Source organism: Lepidochelys kempii, chromosome 1 (genome assembly GCF_965140265.1).
Source record: "Lepidochelys kempii isolate rLepKem1 chromosome 1, rLepKem1.hap2, whole genome shotgun sequence".
Classification (NCBI taxonomy): domain Eukaryota; kingdom Metazoa; phylum Chordata; order Testudines; family Cheloniidae; genus Lepidochelys; species Lepidochelys kempii.
Genome location: NC_133256.1, coordinates 322,663,232 through 322,682,966, shown reverse-complemented (window position 1 = coordinate 322,682,966; position 19,735 = coordinate 322,663,232). Strand labels below are relative to the sequence as shown.

The 19,735-nt window shown below is 42.3% G+C and overlaps 1 protein-coding gene across 1 annotated transcript in view; it reads left to right on the top strand.

Annotated features, from left to right (window-relative positions):
* Window positions 1-19,735, top strand: part of SLC2A13 (solute carrier family 2 member 13) — a 317,250-nt gene that overhangs the window by 75,823 nt on the left and 221,692 nt on the right. The window lies entirely within an intron of this gene.

Genomic DNA, 19,735 nt, shown 5'->3' with positions numbered 1-19,735 from the left:
AACGCATAACCTTATAGTGACTCCTAATGAGTCAGCATAATAACCTCTATTGGGTCATCTATTCTTCTAATTTCAACAAATTTATCATTATCTCAAAACAGGTCTAGTATTTCTAGCCATAACAATAATATGTCAGGAGGAGGACGATGTGAAAAGTTCAGGGATCACTGAACTAGATAGATAAATGAAAGAATTCTAAATTGTTGATAGCTACCATAATTCATGTTTATAAAACAAAACTATTTTGATAGTTTGCATTCCCCTACTGCCCTGCCCCAATACTCCTGATCTCCCCAGAAGCATTCATATGTCTAAATTCTCCCCCCAAATACTTTATTCTCCTCCAAAATAAAATTGCCACCCAGGACTCATAAATTGTAGTAATCTCCAGCCACTCTGTCCAAAACTCCTTTTGTTTTAGGTGGGGATTTGAGGTTAATTTAACCGTAGGTTAATTGAAGGGTAAATTCACAGCCATCAGTGAGGTCTGTGACTCCTCCAGTCATTAGTAGCCTCAGTTTAACAGTACAAGGTATCAGAAGAAGACTTTTTTTTTGGATAGGGTGGGGTGGGTTTGTAACTTGGGAACCTCTCAGTCAATTGACCCCAAATTTTAATAATTAATGCTATGCCGCACCCCCAAAGGGCACACCAAACTTCAAATGATTAATTGTATTGTTTGGATTTCAGAGAACTTCCAAGAGTAAATTTTAAAGCTATGTGCTATAGGGTTTCCATTCTTCCTGTTTTATATAAATAGTGGGAATGGAAACCCTCTAGCCATTTTTCTGTATTGATCCATGCACAGGGTAAAATATGTAAGTTTTCTTAAATACTCTTTTCAATTTGGGCCCCATGAGGATTCTGTGGGTGCCATGCACTACCTTGAGTAAAATGTGACAGATTGAGACCTTTTTGATCTGCTTCACATCAATAGTTTAATCTCTAATTCAGGCAAAAAAATCCCACCTAAAAACTTTTTAAAAAAAGGCTGTTTTTCTGATCCCCTGGCTCTACTGATTCACATTTGGGTTACTAACTTTACCAGGCACACTTCTGAGGCATACCCAAATTTCAAAGAAATCATATAATATCATGGTTGGAAGGGACCTCAGGAGGTCATCTAGTCCAGCCCCCTGCTCAAAGCAGGACCAATCCCCAACTAAATCATCCCAGCCAAGGCTTTGTCAAGCCTGACCTTAAAAATATCTAAGGAAGGAGATTTCACCACCTCCCTAGGTAACGCATTCCAGTGCTTCACCACCCTCCTAGTGAAAAAGTTTTTCCTAATATCCAACCTAAATCTCCCCCACTGCAAATTGAGACCATTACTCCTTGTTCTGTCATCAGCTACCACTGAGAACAGTCTAGATCCATCCTCTGTGGAATCCCCTTTCAGGTAGTTGAAAGCAGCTATCAAATCCCCCCTCATTCTTCTCTTCCGCAGACTAAACAATCCCAGTTCCCTCAGCCTCTCCTCATAAGTCATGCGTTCCAGACCCTAATAATTTTTGTTGCCCTTCGCTGGACTCTCTCCAATTTATCCACATCCTTCTTGTAGTGTGGGGCCCAAAACTGGACACAGTACTCCAGATGAGGCCTCACCAATGTTGAATAGAGGGGAACGATCACATCCCTCGATCTGCTGGCAATGCCCCTACTTATACATCCCAAAATGCCATTGGCCTTCTTGGCAACAAGGGCACACTGTTGACACATATCCAGCTTCTTGGCCACTGTTACCCCTAGGTCCTTTTCTTCAGAACTGCTGCCTAGCCATTCGGTCCCTAGTCTGTAGCCTTGCATGGGATTCTTCTGTCCTAAGTGCAGGACTCTGCACTTGTCCTTGTTGAACCTCATCAGATTTCTTTTGGCCTAATCCTCTAATTTGTCTAGGTCCCTCTGTATCCTATCCCTACCCTCCAGCGTATCTACCTCTCCTCCCAGTTTAGTGTCATCTGCAAACTTGCTGAGGGTGCAATCCACACCATCTTCCAGATCATTTATGAAGATCTTGAACAAAACCGGCCCGAGGACCAACCCTTGGGGCACTCCACTTGCTACTGGCTGCCAACTAGACATGGAGCCATTGATCACTAACCATTGAGTCCGACAAACTAGCCAACTTTCTATCCACCTTATAGTCCATTCATCCAGCCCATGCTTCTTTAACTTGCTGGCAAGAATACTGTGGGAGACTGTGTCAAAAGCTTTGCTAAAGTTAAGGAACAACATGTCCACTGCTTTCCCTTCATCCACAGAGCCAGTTATCTCGTCATAGAAGGCAATTAGATTAGTCAGGCATGACTTGCCCTTGGTGAATCCATGCTGACTGTTCCTGATCACTTTCCTCTCCTCTGAGTGCTTCAGAAATCTGACTATTTTAGAGGATTTAGAATACCTTTAAACAGAGGTCATGGCACAACCTTAGCTATAGTGGCGCTGCTGCTCTACTATAATGAAGCCAGCTAGCCTCTTGCATTTAAAATATATTAAAGTAAATATTGACTCCTTAAAAAGGCAGTCTCCAAATAACTGTGGCACTTTAAAGATTACATTTGAACGTATGCCTAATAGTCTTGTTTGAGCAATAGTTATCTATTGAGAATTGGATGTCATTGTACTCAAGGGCAGCATTCTGTTTAAACTGTGGATTGAGAATATGTTAGCTAATATTTTTTGTTCCACTTTCTGGATTGAATTTTTCTTTTAGTTTTAGTCCATTGAGCTTTGATTGAGTGTCCTTCCTAAAGGGCTGTATATTTCAAAAGAGTAAAATAGAAATGATGTATACAAACAGAATGTATTAAATTCTTAGCTTAATGCATTATAACTCTGGCTTTCTTTTTAAAAGGTGACTTATAAATGTGTTCACGTAGGATAATTAAAATTGACTACCCATTAAAAGATCATTCTAATCTTTAGGAACTTTTTTAAGCAAGTGGGGGGTTCCTTAGAAACTTCTGTTGCGGAATAGGGGTGCATTGATTGCAGAGTCTTCAAAAGAATGGACACCTAGACTGTTTGTGTCTGTATTTCATAGCTTTTCAATTATATCACTGTGGAGCTTTACTAATTGTCATTTAAATACAGATTTCAAAAGTCAGCAAAGGAATCCTTTCCCTTCACCTAAATACTAGTGTATAAAGGAACAGAAAGGCCTTTTACTGGTATAAAGCATTTCTTTCTAAGTCTCTTGACTGATCACAGTTACATCTGAGCATGAAACAGTGATCGTTGTCACAATATTGGATTACGTTTTAAGAGTGCAATATTGCAAGTATACCTAGGTATGGAGGAGGGATAGGATATACATATAGAGCAATAAATTTATAGGCAGGCTAAACATTACCTATTATTAAGGTTGCCCCAAACTTCTCATTATAAGAACCTGTTTTCAGCTGCTTTTAACTTTGCCAAAACTAACTGGACTGAAATTTCCATGCAAAGTGTCTGCCTCAGGCAGAATTTTTTTTTTTCTTTTCATTTCAGCCAAAACAATTCAGCCGTTTCACAAAATGAAGCGAGGGAAAAAATACATTGTCCAACCTTAATTCAGCCTCCTTGTGTGCCTTATGAATAATCTTTAATAATGTAATCCACAGGACCCCTGCTTTATTCAGGTCACAGGGTTGACAGTGCTCGTTTAGTAAGCAGCTATTCACAGAGTTCTGTTGTCTCCTCACTGATCAGTGTGTAATACCATGCCTTAATTACTGTACGCTAGTCAAACTCAGCCCTGAAGGCAGAACTGTTAATTTCCTCACAGTCTCTTCTATGGTGCTCATCGTTATAGTGTCTCACAAATATTAATACATTTCTCGTCACAACACTCCTGTGAAATGAGGGGGCATTCATTTTACAGATGGAGAACCGAAGCACAGAAAGGTTAAGGTAAAAAACATCCACTTATTTTGGGTGCCAAATTTTGAGATCTGCAGGCCTTATTTTTCAGAGTAAATAGGATTACATAGTACTTTATATATTCAAAGTACAGCTCTTCTTGACTTCAGTTAATGCAAATTACACCCCGATGGCTCAAGTTGGGCACCCAAAAAATGAGGAACATACAGTTAGTGACCACCTGTGAAAAGTTGGTTTATGTGACTTGTTTAGCATTATGTAGAAACTCTGTGGCAGGAGTAGAGAATCCAGCTCTTAAGGGCAGAATTCAACTGCTTTAATCCTGAGATCCACTTTTCTTTCCCTGCAGTCCCTGCCTTATTCAATACACATGAATATTTCTGTAGAAAATTAGGTGGGGTCCTATTGACGACAACCTCCTTCAATACACAACCATGATTGATCCCCTTAGCATGGTCTATCCTGTGCATGGAATTAGGCAGGGGTCCTCTGGGAAATATAGTATGTGATATTTACTTTATCACAATGCGTATGCCCAGGGGTCGGAATTAAGGTTTCACAGGCAACCTTAATTCTGGCCTTTCCTAACTTTCAAATGCTTAACTTTACAATCTTAATGATGTGTTTAGTTTTTGTGTGTCAAATATATTCATATGTACAAAATATATCCCCCCTCCTCTTTTTTGATGATTGAAGTACTATAGCTCTTGGACAGCACACTGTAATCTACAGTAAAAAAAGAAACAAAAACCAAAAACTATCCTAATCGATGGGTGTTGTTTCACTTGAGAATAACAGTACTGAGTCATTTGAGCCTGCCAGATCTGGAAATTCACTCTAAGGCAGGTCAGCCTGAGAAGGAGCCAGAATTTACCAGTGTACATTGCCAAAGAGCCACAGTAATACATCAGCAGCTCCTCCGGCTCCCAGTGCTTCCTGCCCACCAGCCCCGCCAATCAGCGCCTCCCCCTCCCTCCCCGCACCTCCCAATCAGCTCTGTCGTGTCATATAGAAGGCGCGGAGGGAGAGGAACAAGGCATGGCAGGCTCAGGGGAGGGGGCAGGAAGAGGTAGAGTGGGGGCAGGGCCTGTGGCAGAGCCAGAGGTTGAGCCGTGAGCACCCCCCGGCACATTGGAAAGTTGGCGCCTGTAGCTCCAGCCCCGGAGTTGGTGCCTATCCAAGGAGCCGCATGTTCGCTTCTGAAGAGCCGCAGGTTGGCCGCCCCTGTTCCAAGGGGACACCTCATCTAGCGGTGCCAGAAGAGCAGCTGAGCAGTGGAAAAGACTGCTTTGGTGTCTGTGTGAAAAGAATGTGGGAGCCAGGAACCGACTGTCAAAGTTCTTCTGTGGTGTCCATCATCAAAATATCTGGGCACTGTTTTGGGTAGGGTTTGAAGGAAATCACCACAGGGCTGGGGTGGGGGTAGCAGATGTGTGTACAGAGAGTAGAATAAGTTAAAATCGCAAAACCACGGAATCCCAGACAAAACACTTTAAGCTGCAGTTTTGGTAACAAGTAAAATAATTAATGCCAGGGTAAAAACCCTTACAAAAACATTGCAGTTAGCAAGAAAGCAGTCTTGCAAAGTAAGGAAATTCAGAGTTAAGGCTGAACTGAAAAGAAACCCAAAGATTTGAAAGTATGAAAATGCACATTTAAGGTACTCAAGCAGCCTTATTTCTGGCCCTGTAGTGATGCTGGACTCCTGTTTTCCCTTCTTCATTACTTTAGTTTTGGATCAAATTAGATAATCTCCTGAAATGAATTTCTAAGGCATTTAACTCTGTAGCCATAGATGAGAACATAACACATTTAGAAAAGCCACTTTGTTTGACATTTTGTGGGTGGACTATAAAAATATGGGCACCAGAGAGAGTTGGTTTTATAATTTAGCGTTATACTATATGTCCAAGTTTCTTATGTGATGTTTTTTTAGTCACCCTAACCATTACTGTTTTCATATCAATATTATAAGTTGCATGGACTGGGCTAGGAGGTATGCATATGTGGCTATACTTGAGCTCTCTGATCACATTGCATAATTGGTGGTACAGGAATTTTAATGAAGAATGGGGAATGAAATGACTGCCATCAGTATGCTATTTGTCTAATCAGGAATTTGTAACAAGTCTTTCTGTGGACAGTGCATGACCGTAAATAAGTCCAAAATCAATATAAGAGCTGCATGATTAGGAGCGAGGCATTTCATCTTTGTAGTCCCAACAGAAATTACACTTTGGGTCAATACAATATTCTCATCACTGGGTCCCCCCACTCACACCCCCAGCTCTTAACAGCAGAGCAGGGGGGCAGAGCTGAGGTTCTTTGGGTCCCTTAACTGTGTGTTCCATACTTTTGATTGCTTGGAAATTATTTTTTAAAGTTAAACGGTTACTTTTTACATTTCTTCACATTGTAAACTAGTAGTTTTCCGGGTGGGGGGAAAGGGAGGATCGTGTCCAGCTTCCTGTATTGGGTAGTATTTCTGCTGATGTCTGCAGCCTCCTAATTCTCCATTTGTACGCACAGTATCACATTGTAAATTACAAAGCCACCCTATGCTTTTATGAAAGGAAGCACGTAATTTTGAAATGCCGCTCATAGATGTCATAGAGTACATGATTCCCTGTCTGAGTCCAGAGACTTTGGAATCAACATATCACTGTTGCTATGGGGAAAGAGGCTGCAGGAGATGGAGAGAGAAAGAAGAGTTTGCTGTCTAATCCCCTACATAGGGGGTATTAAGGTTCTAAAGCTATCGGTAGCAGTGGGTTTGGTGAAGATTTTGCTGTCATTTGTCTCCTGTGCAGGGAATTTAAGATTGTATCACTATGTGCTTCTTGATCTAAATTACTTAGAGCTCCATCTCGTAGATCCTCAAGACCAGAAGAGGCTCTTTAAAAAAAGCTTTTTCTGTATCTTCACTCAGGTCAAATCACACTTCAATCAAATCCTGCTGTAATTAGTGCCTTATTATTGAGAAATGTATAGCTACTATTTAGGAACATTTTTTATCATGCATTTTCTAAATTTATTGAAGCAAAACAAAGTACATTGAGCCTGTTTTGATGTAATTTTGCATATACATAATGAATTGTAAGGAAAAAACATAGTATAAGAACTACAAAGTTAAGTGCTTTCACCGGTTCATACCAAGAGCTTTGTGTCTATTGTATTCAGGAAGCAGGGATCCTGCCTGTTGCCAATATATTGCCTTTGTATTCCAATAGTTGTAACAAAAATAGTGTCTGTCTCCTACTTTTTAAAAGATAAAGTGAACCTTCATAGAATTTGGACTGTTTCCTTGACATGTCTGATTCTCACATCACAGTGAGTGTAGGTACATTGTTATCCCTTTCCCTAAAACAAAAGCAATATTTTATGTTGTCCAGGGGTTACCAGATTTTATTGGTTCACTTATCACCTTCTTAAAAAATTGGTGAAGTGAATGGATGGAACATCAAACTCACGTAACCCAGTGATGCATGTACCACAGTTTTGGGAACCACTAATCTAGTCCATTACATTTCAAATGTTTTGAAAGTTGAGAGAGTTCAGTAACATTGACTCTAATATAAAAACAGCCACATTTAAAATAACATTCACTGTTTGAATGGAGAAGTTAAATAGTCCTAATTATCTTCTAAACTTGACTAATCAAACAGCTGTTTTAGAGCTGGATGCTATTTGTGGTTCTGCTGCTGAGCTGTTATGTGGTTATGGAAGTTATTTAGGCTGGGATTTTCAGAAGATCTTAAGGGAACTAGAAATACAAACTCCCTGTGGCACCTTTGATAAACCCCTGTGCTTCAGTTTCTCCATTTATGAAATAGAAATAATATTGGTGTGCAATAAACAATGTTTGTAAAAAAAAAAAATCTTTAAAAGTAAGGCTGGCATCAGAACACTTCTTCTGTTGTGTTATGTGGAATGAAAGTGAGACCTTTCAGAAACATTAGTGAGAACACCATCCACACCAGAACTGCCTGTAGTCTTGTGGTTAGATCACTCATCTGGTATGTGGAAGACTCAGGCTCAAGTCCATGCTCCAAATTAGGCAGAGAGGAATTAAACCATATACCAGGCGAGTGACCTAACCACCGTACTATTAGCTATTCTGGGCTTTCTCATGTTTTTTCATGGAGAATTTTTGAACAGTTTTGTTGTTTTGTTCCTCATCACAAATTAAGATTTAAGTATCTCTCCATCTAATTTGAAGCAGGGACTGAACCTGGCTCTCCCGTATCCTCAGTGAATCCCCTGACCACCAGTGTCTGTTGGTTGTTCTGAACTTAGGGCATGTGTGTGTGTCTTATGTTGATAAGAAATCCCATCCTTCTACTGAGAAATCTCCTCGATGACATTTTAGCCCAAACTGACGTGTTTCCAGAAAACATTTTGGTTTTGATAAAATGGAATTTTTCAATGGAGAAGAAGTTTAATTGAAAGTGGGGTGTGATGGGGTTTGTGTTTTTTTTGACCAGCTTTATTAAAAAAAAAAGTATTACTGTCCTAATGCTTTACAGGGCAGATTTCTTAACATCAGCAGGAGGAGATGGAAGATGTGCTTTGTAGTATGGCATGTTGCTTTTTCTCCCCTAAACATTCTATTCCTAGAATTAAAACATTATTAAAATTAAAGCGTTATTTTGATATCTGAAAGGTCTGTTTGAAGCAGCCTGAGGGATTTTTGCAAAATGAATATTTTGCTGTTAGTTGCTGTTGAGAAATTGCTGCTTATTTACTGGACAAATAGTTTACCAAATTTTGGGCAGTTTGAACCATGGAAAAATTTAATCTAGAAGCAGTACATACATATTCTTGGAAGTTAGGCTTCATTATTAACCTGAAGAAAGATGGGTTAGGAAGCCATTTGCTCAATTAAATTTTTCTTACATTTTTATCTATCTGTCTATCTATCTAATCTACATTCAAACACATGATTTTTTTAAAAAAAGTTTTAACATGTTCTTATTTTGGATCGTATTTTTCTCTTGGAACTTAAGGTCACAAATGAACCAAAAGCAATTTTCACTAAGAACAATATTTTTAAGTCAGTTTCCACAGACCTTACATATGGTCATTTGTAATTCTACTTAGTAGTTATAATATATTGGTTATTTCAGTTCAAATGAAAACAAAGTATCACCCATATCATAAGGGGAATGTGTTTTGATAACTTTTTCATTGTAATGCAGTTGTAGTCTGCTACAGACTGCTGTTCAAATTGCTGGTGGGAAAATACTTTTCAAGAAAAACGAAGATTTTTAGAATTGTGTATCTTGCTTACATGTGAAAGGAATGTGCTCAGTTTTAAAGCTGAAAAGGTAGAAACATGGAGTAATAAACTTAAGGCCAAAATACCAGCAAACCAAGTGCAACCAGTCCCCACAGCAAATCATCCTATTGGGTGTCTAGGCCATGTGGCTGAGTGTCTTATTTAAATTTGGCTTTAAATCAAGATACACTAACGGTATACCGCATTGACATAACACTGGTAAAAAAAAGAAAATCGTATAGAAGAAAAGTCATTTGGCAATGAAATTCTGATGCACTATTCGATACAGTATTGGGGCTCTTCCTGCAGTTGCTATTTAGGTCAGACTCTCTTTGACGTCAGTAGGAGTTTACCTAGTTTGCTTGAATTTATGGCCAGAAAAACATCAAGTGGAGCAAACTTTGTGGATACAAGTGTATTTCTCACCAATAGAAGGATATGTGCACCGATTAATCTGAATGGTGTAGACAGAGTCTGACAAGTGACTGAAGAATGGGGCACTTTTGTTATTTAAATACCCAATGTCCTTTACTAAATTTACTAAATATCCTTTAATAATTAAGACCATAAAAATGGCTGTACTGTGTCAGACCAATGGTCCATCGAGTCCTGTATTCTGTCTTCTAACAATGGCCAGTTCCACATGCTTCAGAGGGAATTAACAGAACAGGGCAATTATCAAGTGATCCATCCCTTGTCATCCCAATCCCATCTTTTGGTAGTCAGAGGCAGGGGAGACCCAAAACATGGGGTTGGATCCTATTAACTATCTTTTTTAATAGCTCCCCTACGGGAATTCTGCACCAATATTTTTTAAAATTCTACACCAAAAAATTAAAAATTCTGCACACAATATTTTAAAATTCTGTAAAAGTCTGCCTATGTTTTGGTCAAAGTAATGCAATATAATCCAGCTAATTTCAATTATTTTGGTAATGTATTTAAATTACAGTACAATGTATGGAGAATGGGAGTGAGGAGCATTGGAGGAAATCACCAAAACCCCTCTGTCTAATAGTAGTGTAGCTAGTATTGACCCTTTACTTATAGTTATTAGTCAACAAATATATGCAGCCATATGCTCTTCAGTTGCCTATGATGCAACACTGAGCAAGTGAGGGCTGGGGACTCAAACTCACAATTTATACTGGCTACTGACCATCTCCAAAAAGGTCAGTAGCAATCAGTTTATGGAGCACATTTTGATAGGAAAATTTTTCAGTCCAAATATTTAGACCAGTTCGAATCACTGAAACACCATCAGCATTTATAAGGCTATACTGTGCTAACAATAAGGCTCCTTTACACCACTTTGGCAATGTAAAGGAGCCTTAAAGTTTTTATAGCTGTTTTATATTCTTGGGGGAATACACTAAAAATAATGGGAACAATTCACAAAGCAGGCAGGCTGCTAAATGCTCATCTGTCTGAGGTAACAGAGCCTGCCCCACAACTACATCTTCAGAAATACTCCAAAGCCCTGACCCTCCACTCCAAGCATGCTGCAATAGCAAGTGAAAGGGACAGAGTGTCTCTCTCTCACACACACATGACTACCCAGCCCCCTCTAAGCAGTGATTTACATCTCTACCGGCTGCTCTGGGTGCCCAAACCGACCTGTCTTCACTGACAGGGAGTGGGCGCATGACCGCTCTTGAGGCTTCCCTTTGCCTGCCCGACAGAAGTCATTTTTCTGCAGGTAATCAAAGAAATCTGCAGGGGCCATGAATTCTGAACACGTGCAGTAATGCAAAATTCCACCAGGAATAAATAGCCATTGATGAACCTGTCCTCCATGAATGTATCTAATTCTTTTTTTTTTTAACCCAGTTATACTTTTGTCCTTTACAACATCCCCTGGCAATGAATTCCACAGGTTGGCTGTTCATTGTGTGAACTACTTCCTTATGTGTTTTTTTAAAACTTGTTGCCTATTAATTTCATCGGAGGACCCCTAATTCTTGTGTTAAATGGAGGGGTAGATAACACTTACTTTCTTCACACCATTCATAATTTTAAAGACCTCTATCATATCCCCCCTTAGTTGTCCCCTTTCCAAGCTAAACAGCCCTAGTCTTTTAATCTCTCCTCACATGGAAGCTGCACCATATCCCTAATCACTTTTGCTGCCCTTCTCTATACCTTTTCCAATTCTAATATATCTTTTCTGAGATGGGGTGACCAGAACTGCATGTAGTGTTTAAGGTGTGGGCGTACAATATAGTGGCATTTTGATATTGTGTCCTATTATCTATCCCTTTCCTAATGGTTCCTAACATTGTTAGCTTTTTTGGACTGCTGCAGTACATTGAACAGATGTTTTCAGAGAACTATCCATGATGACTCCCAAGATCTGATTCTTGCATGGTAACAGCTAATTTAGACCCCATTATTTGTGTATGTATAGCTGTATTATATTTTCCAATGTGCATTACTTTGCACTTGTCAACTTGAATTACTTTTTCCATTTTGCTGCCCAGTCACCCCAGGGTGAGATCCCTTTGCAGTCTGCTTTGGACTTAACTATCTTGAGTAATTCTGTATCCTCTGCAAATTTGGCACCTTACTGTTCACCCTGTTTTACTGATCATTTATGAATACTTTGAACAGCATTGGTCCCAGTACATTTCCTTGAGGGAACCCCGCTATTAACCCCAGTCCACTGTGAAAAATGACCATTTATTCCTGCTCTTTGTGTCTTATCTTTTATCTGTATCTAGCTACAGATCTGTGAGAGGATCTTCCCTCTTAACTCATGACTGCTCAGTTTACTTAAGACCCTTTGAGGGACCTCACCAAAGCTTTCTGAAAGTTCTAGTATACTAGATCAGCTGCATCACCCTTGTCCACATCCTTGTTGACTACCTCAAAGAATTGTTACAGATTGGTGAAGCGTGTTTTCCCTTTACAAAAACCATGTTGACTCTTCCCCAACATATGGTGTTCATCTGTGTCTGATCATTCTGTTCTTTACTTTAGTTTCAACCAATTTGCCTGGGACTGATGGTAGGCTTACCAGCCTGTAATTGCCAGGATTACCTTTGGAGCCTTCACATTACCTATCCTCCAGTCATCTGGTACAGAGGCTGATTTAAGCGATAGACTCATACCACAGTTAGTAGATCTGCAATTTCATATCTGAATTCTTTCACAACTCTTAGGTGAATACTATCTGGTTCTGGAGACTTATTATTGTTTAATTTATCAATTTGTTCCAAAACCTCCACTATTGACACCTCAGTCTGGGATGTTTCCGTAGATTTGTCACCTAAAAACAATGGCTCAGGGGTGTGGGAATCTCCCTCATAGCCTATTCAGTGAATAGTGATGCAAAGAATTCCTGTAGCTTCTCTGCAACAGCCAGTGTGCTGTAGCTCACAAAAGCTTATGCTCAAATAAATTGGTTAGTTTCTAAGGTGCCACAAGTACTCCTTCTCTTCCTTAAGTGTTTCTTTGGAACCTTGATCGTCCTGTTTGTTTGCTAGGGTTCTTGCTTCTGATGTACTTAAAAACATTTTTCGTTGTTAGTTTTTGTGGGGTTTTTTGCTAGTTGCTCTTCAAATTCTTTTTTGGCTGCTGAATTATATTTTTACATTTGACTTGCTAGAGATTATGCTCCTTCCTATGTTCCTCAGTAGGGTTTGACTTCCAGTTTGTAAAGGATGTCTTTTTGTCTCTAACCGCCTTTTTTGCTCTGTTTAGCCACGGTGGCAATTTTTGGTGTCTTTGCTGTGTTTTTTTTAAATTTGGGATACACATATAGTTTGAGCCTCTATTATGAAGTTTTTAAAACGTTTCCATGAGCTTGCAAGCATGTCAGTCTTGTGACTGTTCCATTAAATTTCCACTTTTCTAGCTTCCTCATTTTTGTGTAGTTCTCCTTTCTGAAGTTAAATGCTACAGTGGTTGGGTTTTTTGGTTTCCCCCTCCACAAGGATGTTGAATTTAATTGCATTTCGGTCTCTATTACTGAGCAAGTAAGATATAGTTAAGATTTTGTCACGGGCAATAAACACAAATTCATGGAAGCCATGGACCTGTCCCTGACTTTTACTAAAAATAACTGTTAGAAAAATGGGGCTGACAGGGGACGAGAGCCTGAGCCCTGCTGCAGGAGGGGAGGGAAGGTCCAGCAACTGCTGCCCACAGGGGCTGGGAGCTGCAGAGGCCCTGCATCAACCAACAGCTCCAGCCCCGCTGACCTGGGACTGAAGTTATGTGACCTTTGTGACATAATTATAGGATCTTGGGCCAGATCCTGTGCTCTATTTAAGATTAAATGAAGAGTTAACTGCTTATTTGAGGAAAAAATAAAAGTTACAAATGAACAGCAAATGTGAAGGGCTTTATTATGCTCCGAGGATGTATATCTGATGAGCATGGAAGGCCTTCTTATCTGGACTGTATTTTTATATAATTATGCAACTAAATTAAACTTTTTGCATAGCTTACAATTCACAGCAAATAAATGAATTGGCATGTTTGGAAAACCTCTGTCAGTATCTAAAGAATTAGCTTTTACAGTTTGGGGAGATTTTGTTTTTAATTCTAAGTCAAACAGACAGAAGAACAAAGTACAGTTGCATGTAACTCAGATCAGTGACCTTATTTAAGTGTAAATTACCGTTCCAATTTACTTCAAGTGTCAGTTATCTGCTTTCAGTTTTCTTCTGTAAATTTATTAAACCAAAGTAAAAGATAAAATAACCTATGATGTTTCATGTTCTGCCAGTAATTCCCTTTTACATTTTTGGGCAGATTCTAAATGCTTGTGTTAAAAAAACATTTACCTTACTTGTATTTGTGCCAAAACTATATTAACTATGAGCCAAATGGCTATTTACCTAACACCTGGGATTGGGTCCCCTTAAATGGACTTGGCTTGGACAGACAGAGATCACTAGTCCAGGGATCACAAGGATTTTCTGGCTGCTGGGAGTTAAGGCAGTCTGGGGTTTCATCAGAAGGGAATCTCAGTGTACCTTTCCACTTTTCTGGTAGGAAATGTCCTCAGTCTCCAACATGCATTTCCCACTGTTTGGTTAGGAACTAGTAAGGGGAAGCAGATAACTCCTCAACTGTTTTTTTAGACAATGGTTTTCAGAGCAGGGACTGTCTTCCTATGCGTAGGGAGAGCACCTTGTACATCTTATATATATGTCTATTATCCTAAAAAAATGGAAACCAAAGGAACAGTACAAACAGGTAGGGACCGAATCAGAAAGGTTAGGTCACAAAATGAGTTACATCTACCAAGGGATGTAAAAGGCAATAAGAAGAGGTTCATAAATACATTAGGAGTAAAAGAAACGTGAAGGAAAGTGTAGGCCCTCTGCTTAGCAGGAAGGGAGAGCTAATAATTGATGGCATCAAGAAGGCTGAGGAGTTTAATGCCTGTTTTGCTTCAGTCTTCACTAAAAAGGTAAATTGTGACCAGATACTGAACACTATTACTATTAACACCAAGGGGGAAGGAATGCAAACCAAAACTGGGTAAAGAACAGGTTAAAGAATATTTAGATGTATTTAAGTTGGCATGGCCTGATGAAATTCACTGTAGGGTACCTAAGGAAGTAGCTGAAGCAATCTCAGAACCTTGAGCGACTATCTTTGAAAACTCATGGAGAATGGACAAAGTCCCAGAGGACTGGAGAATGCCAAAACAAGCTTCTTCCTTATACACCAAAAGGTATGTAGCAAGCAGAGAAGAGGGTTAAATTAACCAAAAGGCTACACACCTCTGATATTACGTAAACCTTAATCTTTCATTGCCACTTCTGGTAAGTTCCCCTTAGCCCAATTACCTCCGTTTCTGGGCTGGGAGAGACAGACTGTCTTCCTTTTGTCAACAAAATTGTGTAACATAGACAAAGGGTATGTCTACACTACGGAATAAGGTCGAATTTATAGAAGTCGGTTTTTTAGAAATCTGTTTTATATATTCGAGTGTGTGTGTCCCCACAGAAAATGCTCTAAGTGCATTAACTCGGCGGAGCGCTTCCACAGTACCGAGGCTAGAGTCAACTTCCGGAGCGTTGCACTGTGGGTAGCTATCCCACAGTTCCAGCAGTCTCCGCTGCCCATTGGAATTCTGGGTTGAGATCCCAATGCCTGATGGGGCTAAAACATTGTCGCGGGTGGTTCTGGGTACATATCGTCAGGCCCCCGTTCCCTCCCTCCCTCCGTGAAAGCAAGGGCAGACAATCATTTCGCGCCTTTTTTCCTGAGTTACCTGTGCAGACGCCATACCACTGCAAGCATGGAGCCCGCTCAGGTAACCGTCACCCTATGTCTCCTGGGTGCTGGCAGACGCGGTACGGTATTGCTACACAGTAGCAGCAACCCCTTGCCTTGTGGCAGCAGACGGTACAGTACGACTGGTAGCCGTCATCGTCATGTCCGAGGTGCTCCTGGCCACGTCGGCTGGGAGCGCCTGGGCAGACATGGGCGCAGGGACTAAATTTGGAGTGACTTGACCAGGTCATTCTCTTTAGTCCTGCAGTCAGTCCTATTGAACCGTCTTATGGTGAGCGGGCAGGCGATACGGACTGCTAGCAGTCGTACTGTACCATCTTCTGCCGAGCAGCCATGAGATGTGAATGGCATGCAGTCCTTCTGCACCGTCTGCTGCCAGCCAAAGATGTAAAAGATAGATGGAGTGGATCAAAACAAGAAATAGACCAGATTTGTTTTGTACTCATTTGCCTCCTCCCCTGTCTAGGGGACTCATTCCTCTAGGTCACACTGCAGTCACTCACAGAGAAGGTGCAGCGAGGTAAATCTAGCCATGTATCAATCAGAGGCCAGGCTAACCTCCTTGTTCCAATAAGAACGATAACTTAGGTGCACCGTTTCTTATTGGAACCCTCCGTGAAGTCCTGCCTGAAATACTCCTTGATGCACAGACACCCCCTTTGTTGTTTTTTAGCTCCCTGAAGCCAACCCTGTAAGCCGTGTCGTCAGTCGCCCCTCCCTCCGTCAAAGCAACGGCAGACAATCGTTCCGCGCCTTTTTTCTGTGCGGACGCCATACCAAGGCAAGCATGGAGGCCGCTCAGCTCACTTTGGCAATTAGGAGCACATTAAACACCACACGCATTATCCAGCAGTATATGCAGCACCAGAACCTGGCAAAGCGATACCTGGTGAGGAGGCGACGTCAGCGCGGTCACGTGAGTGATCGGGACATGGACACAGATTTCTCTGAAAGCATGGGCCCTGCCAATGCATGCATCATGGTGCTAATGGGGCAGGTTCATGCTGTGGAATGCCGATTCTGGGCTCGGGAAACAAGCACAGACTGGTGGGACCGCATAGTGTTGCAGGTGTGGGACGATTCCCAGTGGCTGCGAAACTTTTGCATGCGTAAGGGCACTTTCATGGAACTTCGTGACTTGCTTTCCCCTGCCCTGAGGCGCATGAATACCAAGATGAGAGCAGCCCTCACAGTTGAGAAGCGAGTGGTGATAGCCCTGTGGAAGCTTGCAACGCCAGACAGCTACCGGTCAGTTGGGAATCAATTTGGAGTGGGCAAATCTACTGTGGGGGCTGCTGTGACGCAAGTAGCCCACGCAATCAAAGATCTGCTGATATCAAGGGTAGTGACCCTGGGAAATGTGCAGGTCATAGTGGATGGCTTTGCTGCAATGGGATTCCCTAACTGTGGTGGGGCTATAGACGGAACCCATATCCCTATCTTGGCACCGGAGCACCAAGCCGCCGAGTACATAAACCGCAAGGGGTACTTTTCGATAGTGCTGCAAGCTCTGGTGGATCACAAGGGATGTTTCACCAACATCAACGTGGGATGGCCGGGAAAGGTGCATGATGCTCGCATCTTCAGGAACTCTGGTCTGTTTCAAAAGCTGCAGGAAGGGACTTTATTCCCAGACCAGAAAATAACTGTTGGGGATGTTGAAATGCCTATATGTATCCTTGGGGACCCAGCCTACCCCTTAATGCCATGGCTCATGAAGCCGTACACAGGCAGCCTGAACAGTAGTCAAGAGCTGTTCAACTACAGGCTGAGCAAGTGCAGAATGGTGGTAGAATGTGCATTTGGACGTTTAAAGGCGCGCTGGCGCAGTTTACTGACTCGCTTAGACCTCAGTGAAACCAATATTCCCACTGTTACTACTGCTTGCTGTGTGCTCCACAATATCTGTGAGAGTAAGGGGGAGACGTTTATGGCGGGGTGGGAGGTTGAGGCAAATCGCCTGGCTGCTGGTTACGCGCAGCCAGACACCAGGGCGGTTAAAAGAGCACAGGAGGGCGCGGTACGCATCAGAGAAGCTTTGAAAACCAGTTTCATGACTGGCCAGGCTACGGTGTGAAAGTTCGGTTTGTTTCTCCTTGATGAAACCCCCCCGCCCCTTGGTTCATTCTACTTCCCTGTAAGCTAACCACCCTTCCCTCCTCCCTTCGATCACCGCTTGCAGAGGCAATAAAGTCATTGTTGCTTCACATTCATGCATTCTTTATTCATTCATCACACAAATAGGGGGATGACTACCAAGGTAGCCCAGGAGGGGTGGTGGAGGAGGGAAGGAAAATGCCACACAGCACTTTAAGCACAGCACTTTAAAAGTTTACAACTTTAAAATTTATTGAATGACAGCCTTTTTTTTTTTTTGGGCAATCCTCTGTGGTGGAGTGGCTGGTTGGCCGTAGGCCCCCCCACCGCGTTCTTGGGCGTCTGGGTGTGGAGGCTATGGAACTTGGGGAGGAGGGCGGTTGGTTACAGAGGGGCTGTAGTGGCAGTCTGTGCTCCAGCTGCCTTTGCTGCAGCTCAACCATACACTGGAGCATACTGGTTTGGTCCTGCAGCAGCCTCAGCATTGAATCCTGCCTCCTCTCATCACGCTGCCGCCACATTTGAGCTTCAGCCCTGTCTTCAGCCCGCCACCTCTCCTCCCGGTCATTTTGTGCTTTCCTGCACTCTGACATTATTTGCCTCCACGCATTCGTCTGTGCTCTGTCAGTGTGGGAGGACAGCATGAGTTCGGAGAACATTTCATCGCGAGTGCGTTTTTTTTTCTTTCTAAGCTTCACTAGCCTCTGGGAAGGAGAAGATCCTGTGATCATTGAAACACATGCAGCTGGTGGAGAGAAAAAAAAAGGGACAGCGGTATTTAAAAAGACACATTTTATAAAACAGTGGCTACACTCTTTCAGGGTAAACCTTGCTGTTAACATTACATACATAGCACATGTGCTTTCGTTACAAGGTCGCATTTTGCCTCCTCCCACCGCGTGACTACCCCCTCAACCTTCCCCCCTCCCTGTGGCTAACAGCGGGGAATATTTCTGTTTAGCCACAGGCAAACAGCCCAGCAGGAATGGGCTCCTCTGAGTGTCCCCTGAAGAAAAGCACTCTATTTCAACCAGGTGACCATGAATTATATCTCACTCTCCTGAGGATAACACAGAGAGATAAAGAACGGATGTTGTTTGAACGCCAGCAAACATACACTGCAATGCTTTGTTCTACAATGATTCCCGAGTACGTGTTACTGGCCTGGAGTGGTAAAGTGTCCTACCATGAAGGACGCAATAAGGCTGCCCTCCCCAGAAACCTTTTGCAAAGGCTTTAGGACTACATCTAGGAGAATCGCAAATGCCAGGGCAAAGTAATCCTTTCACATGCTTGCTTTTAAACCATGTATAGTATTTTAAAAGGTACACTCACCAGAGGTCCCTTCTCCGCCTGCTGGGTCCAGGAGGCAGCCTTGGGTGGGTTCGGGGGGTACTGGCTCCAGGTCTAGGGTGAGAAACAGTTCCTGGCTGTCGGGAAAACCGGTTTCTCCGCTTGCTTGCTGTGAGCTATCTACAACCTCCTCCTCCTCATCATCTTCTTTGTCCCCAAAACCTGCTTCCGTATTGCTTCCACCTCCATTGAAGGAGTCAAACAACACGGCTGGGGTAGTGGTGGCTGAACCCCCTAAAATGGCATGCAGCTCATCATAGAAGCGGCATGTTTGGGGCTCTGACCCAGAGCGGCTGTTCGCCTCTCTGGTTTTCTGGTAGGCTTGCCTCAGCTCCTTCAGTTTCACGCGGCACTGCTTCGGGTCCCTGTTATGGCCTCTGTCCTTCATGCCCTGGGAGATTTTGACAAAGGTTTTGGCATTTTGAAAACTGGAACGGAGTTCTGATAACACGGATTCCTCTCCCCAAACAGCAATCAGATCCCGTACCTCCCGTTCGGTCCATGCTGGAGCTCTTTTGCGATTCTGGGACTCCATCATGGTCACCTGTGCTGATGAGCTCTGCATGGTCACCTGCAGCTTGCCACGCTAGCCAAACAGGAAATGAGATTCAAAAGTTCGCGGTTCTTTTCCTGTCTACCTGGCCAGTGCATCTGAGTTGAGAGTGCTGTCCAGAGCGGTCATAATGGAGCACTCTGGGATAGCTCCCGGAGGCCAATACCATCGAATTGTGTCCACAGTACCCCAAATTCGAGCCGGCAATGTCAATTTAAGCGCTAATCCACTTGTCAGGGGTGGCGTAAGGAAATCGATTTTAAGAGACCTTTAATTCGAAATAAAGGGCTTCATTGTGTGGACGGGTGCAGGTTTACATCGATTTAAAGCTGCTA